This window comes from Falco cherrug, chromosome 5 (assembly GCF_023634085.1).
Source record: "Falco cherrug isolate bFalChe1 chromosome 5, bFalChe1.pri, whole genome shotgun sequence".
NCBI lineage: Eukaryota > Metazoa > Chordata > Aves > Falconiformes > Falconidae > Falco > Falco cherrug.
In genome coordinates, this window is record NC_073701.1 from 41,060,194 (window position 1) to 41,072,605 (window position 12,412).

The following is a 12,412-nucleotide window of genomic DNA, read 5'->3' on the forward strand; positions in this document are numbered from 1 at the left end:
GTGTACCCATGGCCTGAGTCCCTGCGTATGACCTTACAGAAATCATTTACATTCTCTGAACAACAGTTCATAGTCATCACAGAGTGCAGAGAAACTTTTGTTATTATGTGTATTTACAATTTGTCTGCAAGGCTGGTCTTCAAGGATGACTACTGAGTGCTTAGCTGGGCTGACCTGCCACCACAGCTCAATAAACTATCCTGTTGAGTTAGTTGCTGACTGATGCCTTTTCTCACATTTAGAAGCTCTGTTTCATACAAATTTCACATATGTTTTCTTCCATTTTGCATGAAGTAAAAGTCTGGGGATTAAATAATTGTACTTATTCCATGAAACAGCATGCTTAAATGCATTTCAATGTCAAAAGACCAAAATAAAGTTTTCAGGTGTGAAAATTAAAAACTGAGGTCTCCATTTCTTAAGTACTAGAATTTAAAAAGAAAATTAAAAACCTAGTCATGCCATGAATTACAGTAAAAAACTTGAAACTACAGAGCTAGGAAATAGAATACTAACACACCTTTTGATTTGGGAAATATTTGTCCTGACGTGCCACTTGGCACACTCAAGTAAGGGGCGCAAAAGGTATGTAAGTAAGTTTATAGCACTCCATTAGCTATACATATCTTGGACCTGAGATTATAGTAATAAGCAGGTTTCTACCATTAAAATTTCAACAGCATTACACTTCCTGTGTCTCTTGGTTACATCTTGAGTGCTTGATTTACCTTCGCCTTGGATCATATAAGTAGGAAGCAAAAAAGAACTGTTGATGACTGCTGCCTCTAAAGAGGCAGAGCTAAGCTGCAGGTTTCCACTTCCTTCGTGAAACATGAGGATAACAGGAGGAAAATCAAAAACTAACTGTTGGTGTGAGGGTCCTTCTGAGATCATGTATTCTTTTGGCTATGGAGAAAACAATCTTTTTAAGAACTAAGAAAAAAAGTACAGCTAACTTGAAAGATGGGGTCAAAGCTTTTCTGATTTGAACCAAATCTGGCCTCTATCAATGGAATCATCCTAACAGAGTTATCTGACATATAAAAGAAAGTATTTCCCAGTGTGTTAGAGTTCACACTTCCAGAGGAGTTCTCGTGACTCAGGAGTTGTCTAGAAGAATTCTGTAAACCTAATTAGTTATGATGATCTTGAAAGTTTGTATTTTGGACAGCTTAGCTGACCCAGTTCTCCAGCCTTTGAGGTGAACTTGTCAAGAACATTCAAAAATTCTATGAAACATGTCAGAAGTCTGACTTAAGATATGAAAAAGATTCAGATTTAACCTTGAAACTCCCTCTGCCTTGTCATTATTGGATGTCAGAATTCATAAGACAAAGAGATTACGTATCATTTGATATTTTGTAGAGTAACTCTTTTTTTGATTCACAGACTGTAAAAATGTGTCTTGTGTCAGGCTTTCCTCCTGGTCATTGAGGGCTAAATTTAATAATAAACTAGTCTGGATTTTACCCACCACAAGTAAGTTAGTTTAACATTCAAATGATCTTGTCCACCAGAATCCTCTGTCAGCATGGGGATATTGCAATCAATAATCTCTTTATTAAAGAAGTTCTTTAAAGGCAATTTTGCATAACAAAGCAAAAGCAAACAGCTAAAAATACTAGAGATTCCAACCAGAAACCCCCCAAAAATTTCAAAACTTACTCCATTGTACTATCATCTGGCAGTACATACTCAGAAGAATTTTATTTTCTGTACTTTCATAAACTTCTCGCTTTTCTTTGCCAGATACGTATGAAAATGTCTACAGAAAACCTAACAACACAGTACTAAAATGCATTTAGTAAAAATACCTTTGTAATATAAACAGAAATGCTATCCAAACTTGTGTCTTCTTAGACTGGATTTACTATTGATGGTATAAGCTTTGTGCAAATCTGTGGATGAAGCTGTCTGGCCCTTGTCTGGACTTAACTGGCTTCAACAAAAGCACTGAACACCTTCTCACTGATAAAGAGCAGAAGCACTGATTGTTGCTAATAGGACTAATATGTCTAATATGCAGACATAGCTTGCTGATGGCTGGATTTGAAGCAGCTTCACTTGAATTTTATAAATGAGTTTATTGTGATCCTAGCATGTGAATTTTGACTTTTACCATTGGAGAACCCGACTCAACTAACCCTACCAATAACAGTGGAACTACTATTTATTACAGCAGTGCCCAGTGACTCCCAACAAAGACCACTAAACAAATATACAGAGTTAAAAAGCAAGTCCTATATCCAAAAGGCATAACATTTAAAACAAATACGTCAGACAAACACAAAAATGAAGTGTCCTTGTTCCACTTTACAGAGAGAGATTTGGAACAATAAGAGATTAAAAGATTTGCCTACAATGACCCAACATATCAATGGCAGAGAAGGAAAATGAATCAAGAATTTCTGAGTCTTTGCCTATTGTCCTAAGTGCAGTGCTTTAAAGCTGATTTCAACACTTTATTTCTACATCAAGATCCAGCCAATGATGGTCTTGAATAATTTTTTTAAGCTTAAACCTCTCCTTTCTATTTACATTTCTAAAAATACTCACAATAGTTTATCCTACCTGTAAATAACACATTCAGTACATTACACAATATATTTTATAGAAAATACAATCTAAAGGAGTAAATCTAAATTTTGACACATGAACAAATACTCATCTATTGTTATGAAGGCAGGAGAGGGAATATATACATTCAATTCTTTGGACATTCCTCTTTTCTCCAAAAAAGCTGGAGAAAGCACCGTGATCCAAGTTCTGTTCTTGCTTGCACTGTTATTCATCTTGAGGAACACCACTAAATGTGGTGGAGTTATACCCACGTGAACTGGTGTGAGGTAAAGAAGAACCTGGCCTTCCTCTTCCTGAAGAATTCCTCTTTGGCTTTTACAGTTACACAGGACACAATGAAACGAGTGCAATGCAAAGAAGCCAATTACAGCATTATTTGAAAGATATATTTTTTTCATGATGCACTTAAAATCAATATGTCTTTGAGTGGGAGGAAATTGAAAAGGCTATAAATAAATATAGAGAAATATTCCAGTGGCCTTTTTCCCCTTCGTGTTTGCAGAGCCATGCCAACATTTTAAATATGTTTGCTCTCAGATCTTTCATATGTATTTATTATTTCAGCAAAACATAACAAGTCTGTGCAGGAAAAAAAAATAATCGCGACCTGGAGGTTTTGAGCTAGTGTATATAAGCAAGAATCACTTAGAAATCTATGATCTTTAGCACTGACATGATCTTTAGCACTTTGGAAAAAGCATACCAGTGACTCTGCTATTTGCTTTTAAAATATCAGACTACCTCTGTTACTTTTAGTCTAGTTTCTCTAAAACATCACTACTTCTAATATATGGATAAGAACACAATTAGCTAGTGTAAATTACCACAGACGACTGAACTTACTGGGGTTATGTTCAGGATTTGAAAAACATAAGGGCACAAAGCTATCTGTCAGAAGGAATGAAAAAGAATACTTTTCTTTCTAGTAAATTAGTATTTCAAGCTATTTACATACAGTCATAACCCAGTGTAATAATGAGTGTGGAGATCACATCACATGGAGCTATAGGATAGCAGATTTAGGAAGTATGCTAACAGTCTAACACTTCAGCAGCATTTCTTAGGAAAAGAAGACCTGATGGCATAGCCATGCTGTAATACCTTTGTGAGCACACAAGGCTACAAGTGTGCATGCAGGGACATGCAGACGCATCCTTGCCTGAGGGTCCATCTGTCATTCCTTCCTCATATCTTTTGCATCTCTTTGCCACTCTCATCCAGATTTGCCAGAGGAAGGTTTGAAAGGTTTGAAAATCTGAAGGTTCCTTCCTATTATAGTAGTGAAAGCAGATGACTGAGGATAGGAGAAAGCCTCTTAGAGGAAGGGCTGCTACATAAACATACCGTTGATTAGTAAAGTAAGATATTATACAGAAAAGAAATGGTCAGAATACCTAAGCACAAGAATCCAACAAGGGCTTGCTTAGGAGTAGCAAAATGAATGCTAGATTGAGACTAGGGACATTTAAACCGTACTTATTGCCTTTACTTTCTGTGGTGAATGTAGGGATGTTACCAGAAGTTTTTATTCCATTCCTTTGAGCTGCTCAATGAATGATACATAACTGTGTCTGAATTGGCAAAGGAAGTAAGATGGTTTCACAGAAACATTAAGAGTGTATCTAATCCACCTAACCATATAAAACATCACTCTGATAATTACTGATGAATGGTGTTACTTAGAAATAAGAGCATGATCAATGTGATATGAGAACATATCCCAGTCCCAGCCTGAGCATACTGGAGATGAAGGTAACAAAGGTTGTAACAGTCGTGTTTATCAAATAATCCAGCACTGAACCCTGGTTCAGACTGAAAAGCCATTGGGAAAGGCTTTATTTACATTCTGCAACATTTTTTTTTTCCTGTAACTACACCTATTAAATGAAACAGTGCTTTGCCAAGCTGTGCTGCAGACTGAAGAACCACAACCAGTTTCAACGTAGTCATTCAAAAACATGGATGTCGCCTTCCTCAGTCAAAGTAGAATGATGATGTTCATGATCAAACACTCACTGTCAATTCATGGTGTTTACAAGCAATGTAGCATCTAAGAATCATGTGCTGTACTAGACTTCAATACTTCAGGTTGATATCTGCAACCATATTAAAATAAGACCAACAGCCAAATAGTAAACCCGTGGCTTCCAAAGCACAGGGAAAGTGTGGAACTACAGGCAGAGATCTAGGTAGGACTAAGGCTCAGGAAACATTAAACCATTTGCATCTGTTTCATACAATGGAGATAATAAGGGTTGCACCACCCAGCCATTTCGGACACCATTAAATTCTTTATCCTACATTCAACAAAAAGAGGAGAGGTGGAAATTCTCTTATAGTCCCTGCACTTCCCATGGTCACCATAAATGTCTAATACTAGCAGTCTGTTCATCCGAAGCTGCCAAGTCCTTTGCCTACTCTGGAAGGCCCTTTGAAGTTCCCCTTGCACTTCATGATGTCTCAGCACACTGCAATGGAATTGAATTTGGGTTGAATTATACATTCTGTCTGATAATCCAAATAAAGCGTTTACAGGCAAAGAGGCAATCATCTCTCTCGCAGCTTTCATTTTCATTCACTGGATTTGAACTTACAGTTCATTGACAATAGGTGCCCTGTTGAGTGTTGGCAATAATGAGTTGGGCTGGGCCTGCAAAACATACAGACCCAGTTGGGAACCCACACAGTAATGCAAATTTAATCCAGCTGCAGCTACACCAAAACCCCAAGACATGCAGTATTACTAACTACAGCCAAGCCAAGCACCCACAAAATAGAAGATTTGATCATTTTCTACAAGCTTTTTAATAAATTCAATCTGTGGCTCCCCTCCACCCCCAGTCTTTTTTTAAGCCTCTATGTTTTATTGTAAGCTTTTCTTTTCAGCCAGGAAGGCTACACATGAACTTTTATAATGAAAGCCACTGTTCTCACATGAGAATCTACTTTAAGAAACAAATCAAGTATTATCTCACATTTAACAAACCCTAGGAATGAGCACACTCTAAGACTATTAAAAGCTTTAATTAAAATAAACCCAGTGTAAAATGTGTTTACATAAAAGACAACACTCACTGTAAGCTAATTTTACAGTTACTTTCCAGTAGTTCAAGATTTTGAAACTGCTAATGCATGCGAACACTGATTTTTATTTGCAGACAGAAGTATTTTAAACGATCATTTAAAGAGGCCCAAATTCCAGTAATTTGCAGAGGAAAAAAGTCTTTTCAGGGTATTTAAATGCTTTATCCAGTTTATCTGGAATTAAACATTGATCCTTTGTCTTTGGAAACTCCTTATTTAAGTCAATATAAAACAAATTTGATTTACTTAAAAATAGTTCAGGCTGCGAAAAATTGAAATATAAACACGTATTATTTCAAGGGACAATAAATGATGGAAATCTAGCTGGGAGATTTTATTTTACAAAATATGAAATATACAGATCATTCTAATCACCTTATTGTCATAAGGGATAAATTCCATGAGTTCTGTGATCAAAGCATTGTGCAGAACTGCCTGCATGTGTATTTAGCATAATTGAGGCTTAAAAATGTTTTTTAAAGAAAGAAAGGTCACCTTCCATTTTGAAATATTATTAGATCGCTGGGATCATATGTTAATGTCACTACATGTGTTAAAGCAAGAAGGATAATATTTACTGTAGTCTTTTTGGAATTCTGAATATTTTTGTAAGAATGGAGAACAGGAGCTTGGCTAGTGATTATTCAAAGAGCTAGCAGCTCTGACTCAGTCTAAAAAAACAACTGTTCACACCTTACTTTTTTCTTTTACATTTTCATTCTGGGTGTTTTTGTTGATGGATGATAGTGTTGTAACTGCTACTATCCTTCTATTAAAAAGTGGTTTCCATTTTTCATTACAAAGAGCTTTTCATCCTAGACAAATTACCTCCTTGATCTGTCCTGTTCTTTTAAGTTTGTATCCTCAAATTCTTGGAGACCATACCTGAAATTACCCCATCTGTTCTAGCCCAAACTAATATTTAAAATATCTGAACCTGTTCCCCATGACTTTTGTAGCAGAGTAGCTTTATCTATAGTATTATGGGAGCTCCCCTTTTAGAACATACACATGACATTGACAGAAAAACTCACATCGATTAAATTAGCTTTGTAAAAAGTACCAAACAACTTAGAAATGCCCTCTGGGAAATGCAGATTCTGTTCCCCCAAAAGCTGAGCAGTATGGTGAATATAAGTGCAAAGCAAATACATATAAAGCAAATACATATAATTTTTATTTCTTTCAGAATATGAGAACAAAATAACCAGGAGACATTCACACCACTGTTTTTCTAGGACTGCCTAGCCATGTAGGCAGGCATATAGTTCATTTGTGCCTCCCTACCTTGTTCAAAAATTTGCTGGGAGCTTCAGTCACTATGCAATTTCAAAGTGCCTGCTCTGTTGGTATGTGGCATCTAGCTTGCAACTGTAGCTCTATCAAAATTCAAGCCTAAACTGAGCAGTGTGGGATTTATTTAGAGTCACTTGAATTCTCCTTAAGTCCCCTGGAGAATTCCCCAAGCATTATTCACAGTGAACACCATGACTATTTGTTTGATGTAATACTGACAGTGATTCCATCCCCTTATACTATCTAGTGTTATAATACTTGGAGTACCAAATACAGAGCTAGGAAACCTGAGTTTTCAGTCTCATTCTCCTCAAAGAGTTGAAGCCACATTGATATTTTAAGTCATGAGACACTGCGAGTCAGAGCATTCAGAGTACTTTTACTGAAATTTAACCATTGTGTAGCCAGGCACGTAACACCGTCAGGCAGATACTAAGGAAGAAAGAAGGAGCCTTATTTTAATATAGGGGTTAGGACACTCTATGTACTGAGAGGCAGAACAAAAATTCCAACCCCTGAAATGTATAAATATTTTACACTGGAGAAGTATTTGCCAAAAACACCCAACAAACAAACAAAAAAACCCACCAAATACAGAAACCAAACCAACCAACCAAACAAACACAAAAATAAAACCAACAAAAAAAAAAAAAACATAAATGCATCATGTTTTTTATTGTAGTATTATGTTTTAGACCAGCCAGGGCTTTGGACCAGTTCCCCAGAAAGCTGCATGTGTATCAGTGCCAGTGCCCAGCCAGGGCTGGGAGCAGGGCTAAAGGCAGCAGGATGATCCCTTTATCAGCAGAGTGCTCTTAGGCCACACGAAAGCAACTGTGCAACTACAGTCTCTAATACCAATTTGTGGAGGGGATTTATGCAGTTATAATTTCCCCCTGCACTCCCACACCAATAATCCCTTTAGGGACAATCTCCTAATTTTGGTGATACAACTTTTGAATTAGCTGAACTGGATCCACTCACTATCTTATTGAGTTTTAACACAGTTTCCCATGCCAGTCATGGGACAACACACTGTCTCTGAACATAATTTCTCTGACAGTGTAGTGCCACATGGCTATCACCTTCAGACTTATTCAATATATCTTAAAGTGTGAACTATGTATAAGATATGTATGTTATGGCATTCTGTAAATCTTGTTTTTCTATGTCCTGTATTACTCTTAAGCTCCCTGTGTCCTCTAGTGTCTGCCTATCAGAATTGCACTAATTGGCAAATATTTGTTTCCATTTTCTTTTCTCAAAACATTAAAAAAATTAACTATCCACCCTACAAAATTTCTCCTCTGTTCTTTCTTATTCCTTTTTTTCTACATATTATAGTAAAAGTGATATTTTTATAGCACTATTTTATCTTGTTAAGCACCAGCAGCATATGTGGCAGTATTGCCAATTACATATATGATCTTATTGCACACACACACATGTCTATTATCTCAATATCTGTGTGCTTGCTGGACATTTTAGCAGCCAGTATGTACATTTTATTGTGAATGTTGGTGCAGGTCTGGGTAGTAGTGTAGTATTGGTAGTATGGTATAGCTTTTTCTTATGTACTGAAGCACATTCTCCTCTCACTTGGGCATGCCAAACTGTCACTGAGGACAACAGGCGCTGCTTCTAGTCATCCTAAAATAATATTAGGGTACAGATCACAGTACATTTTTACAGAATTTGGATTTTAGCCTATTGTGGAAAGCCAGTATGTGAGCATATAATTGACAACCGTTTTACAATACAGATGCATTAGGAAAAAAATCAGATTCCACATGTGTCTTTATTTGGGGCCTCCTAAATTCTTGACTATGTAATATTGAAGTGTGATCCAATTAATCTAGTGTTAGCCATTTCAAGTTGTAGAAACTATAAGGTAGTGCAGCTAGGCTCCCACTCAAACCAGAAAATTTAAGGTGCTTCTAGAGGATGTCATTCTGTAATATCTACCCAGGAAAAGTAGGATGAATCACTCTACAGGAGTACCTTACTCTCCATATGTACTAGAATACTTGTCCAGCTTTTACATGGCTGCATTTACCCAGATAATCACATCCTTAAGTAAGTGATTGCTCAGGTATCTGCCTAGCAGGATCACGTTGAGACTACCATGAAGAACAATGGGGTCCCAAAGAGCTGACTGATTTGCTAGGACAACCTCCTCAGAGTGCAAGAACTATCCATGCTGATGTGCAGGAATTTGTGCAAGTGTGGCAGGCTAGTATGAATAATGGTCAGCTGGTCTCAAACACAAAACTGGGGTAGCTGGGTACTGGTCTCAAATACAAAAAGGCTGTATACAGGAGGTGGAAATAGCAATAGGCTCCCCAGGAGGAAAAGACAGACACCATCCAAGCATGCAGGGATGGATGCAGGAAAGCCAATGTTCATCTGGAGCTGAAACTCTTGAGGTGTAGAGGAATTGTAGAGGAACGAAGGCAGGTTAATTAACATTGATAATATACAGCGGTGGGCTTGTTTCAGGGGCCGTGGGTTGGCTGATATGGATAATGTGCAGCTGTGGCTGGTTCCTGCTAAGTAGTTAAATAGCTCTAAGGGGTATGGAAGAGGAGGACTGAAGGAAGAGGAGTGCTAGATGAAGGGAGACCTGGAAGAAGCAGAGGGAAGCCCCTGATGTAGGAGAGACAAGGAGAGGTCCTAGGAGAAGAAGAGGGCCTGGATGAGGAGAGGCTGGCTGGAAGAGAAGCCTAGAAAAGAAAGATTCTAGATGCAGCAGAAGCAAGAAGCAGGGTGGACTAGCCTGAAGAGGATGAAGAAATGGCATGGACAGTAGGTGAACTTTTGAAACCTTGTGGGGGATTGGTGGCTGTGCTGGGAACTACTTATTGAAGTTAACCTGATGTGTGATGGTAACAGCCTTGTTGCAGCTGGCTAGTTTTGATAGTGCTGCAACAACTGGTGCCCTGTGTGAGGCTGAGTTGGACTACAACATTGAGGGATGTGAATGGTGACAAGAAAGTCTTCTGTAAAGTAGACTGGCAGCAAAAGTCTAAGGAAAATGTGGACCACTGCTCAATGGGGTGGGGAATCTAGTGATAAAAGACATGGAAAGGCTAAGATACTCCGTATTTACAGGCAATATTTGTCCTCCAGCACCTCAGATCCTTGAGCCTAGTAGGAGGGTCTTGAAGGAGGGGAGAATAACCTATGGTACAGGAAGCTAGAGTGCTTCAACAAGTTGGACATTCACAAGCCCATGGATCCATGTGGACCTGGCTGATACCACTGAGCAGCCACCTTCTATCATCTTCAAAAAGTTATGGGGTGTGTGGGAGATTTGATAGCTGCAGAGAAAGAAATGTCATACCTATCTTCAAAAAGTACAAGGATTGTATGGGGAACCACATGGCGGTCAGCCTTACCTTACACTCTTGGAATATGATGGGACAAATCCTCCCAGAAGCTCTTTCTAAGCACATGAAGAAGTCCAGTCATTGGAAACAGCCACCTTGACTTTTCCAAGGGTGACCATTCTTGATTACCTTCTATGATGAGATGATTGGCTTAGTAGGAATTAAAAAAGTAATGACCACTAAGTACCTTAAGGCGGCCTTTGTCATAGTCTCCCATAATATCTTTATATTCAAAGTGATGATAAAAGGACAGTATAAGAGGACTATGGGGAGGAAAATTGGCTCAAAGGATTGTGATCAGCAGTATAAAGCTGAGGTGGTGGCTTCTTAATTATGTTACCCCTCAAGGATCAAAACCAGGATTAACCACCTGTTAATGACAGGAATGATGGGATAAGCCATACCTTCAGCAGTTCTGCAAATATGTAGGAAGAACAGTCAATAATCTGGAGGGCAGAGCTGCTATTCAGAGGGACCTTAACAAGCTGGATAAGTGGGCTGAAAGTACAGGTTGGGGGGGGGGGGGGGGCAACTGGGAAGAACACACTTGCAGAAGGTACCTGGGGCTTCTGCTAGAAAACAAATTGAACATGAGTCAGGAGTGTGCACTCACAGCAGAGGCCAGCTGCATCCTGGGATATATCAGCAGGTGTGCAGTCAGCAGGCTCAGGGAAATAATTCTTTTGTGAGAGTACAGCATCCAGTCTTGTGGTCCCCAGTACTAGAAAAACATTGGCATACTGGAGCAGTTCTAGCAGAGAACTCCAGAATAGTGGTCGATAGGACGTGACACAGGGAGGAGAGGCTGAGAATTGGGTTTGCTTAGCTGGGAAGAGAGGGGCCTAAAGGGAATTCTTAATGCTGGCTTCAACTACATATTGAGAAGTGGCAGAGAATATGGAGTCAACTCTTCTCAGAGGTGCACAGTGACAGATCAAGAGGCAAAGGGCACAAGCTGTGACATGGGAAGTTCCAGTCAGATGTAAAGAAAAAGTTTCTCACTGGAAGGGTGGTCAAACACAGGAACAGGTTGCCCAGATAGACTGTGGAACCTCTATCCCTGGAGATACTCAACACTTACCTGGATATGGCCTTGAACAACCTGATCTAAGTGGACCTGCTTTCAGCAGGGGACTGGACCACATAGTCTCCAAATGTCCATTTGGATCTATGTTATTTTGTATGGTTCTATGATTCTGTATTTAGTTTCCATGTTGAATATTACATGCATGGAAAAGAACTATTTTTCGCTTGCTTATATCCTGCTCTGTATTACACACCTATTCAATGAAATGGATCTAATTTCTAATGAAAAAGTATCTTCTATTATTTTACCAGATTGTTGGGATTTTTAAACATAATGTTTGTTATAGTGAATTTAAGTTATTTTGATATTTTGGAATTATATTTATGAACTAAAATTCAGATTCTTCATATTTTCTGAAGTATTCTGTAAATTGCAAAATGAAGATTACTGAAAAGAAGTGTTGTTTGCTTAATTATTATTTAATATCCTCCTGAAATTGTATTTTCAGACTGAATTACATCAACAATGAGATCAAAACCTCTTCTACCATTACAAACATAAAGTTAACAGGTATCTGTTATTCTTAATGCAAATAAACACTTAAGTGTGAGAGACTTCATCACTGTGTTCCTTAGATTTTTTTGCTGGTGGCAGAACAAAAAATACAAGCTTAGAATTCAGATTCTGTTCCAAGCATGCCATTTACCTGTGGACTGACATGTTTCTTTTATATTAAGTTCTCCAAATAAGAAATTCAGCCTGTGGCAGGCAATTGAAATTGAAATCTTTTAGGCTAAATAAAAAGAAGTTACCAAACTTATAAACATCAGAAAATGGTTAATGAAAAGGAAAGTTTTAGACAAAAAATAATTCACAATGCTATCACTGTAAAACCATGTCTTCCCCAGTTCTCCTCAAGATATTTCAGGTCACCTCGCTGCTCAGAGGACAAACAGTGTTTTAGGGTTTCAAGCTTACTCCACCTGAACCACTGAAGCAATTTCATTAAAAGAATAGTAAGAGCCATTCAGCAAGA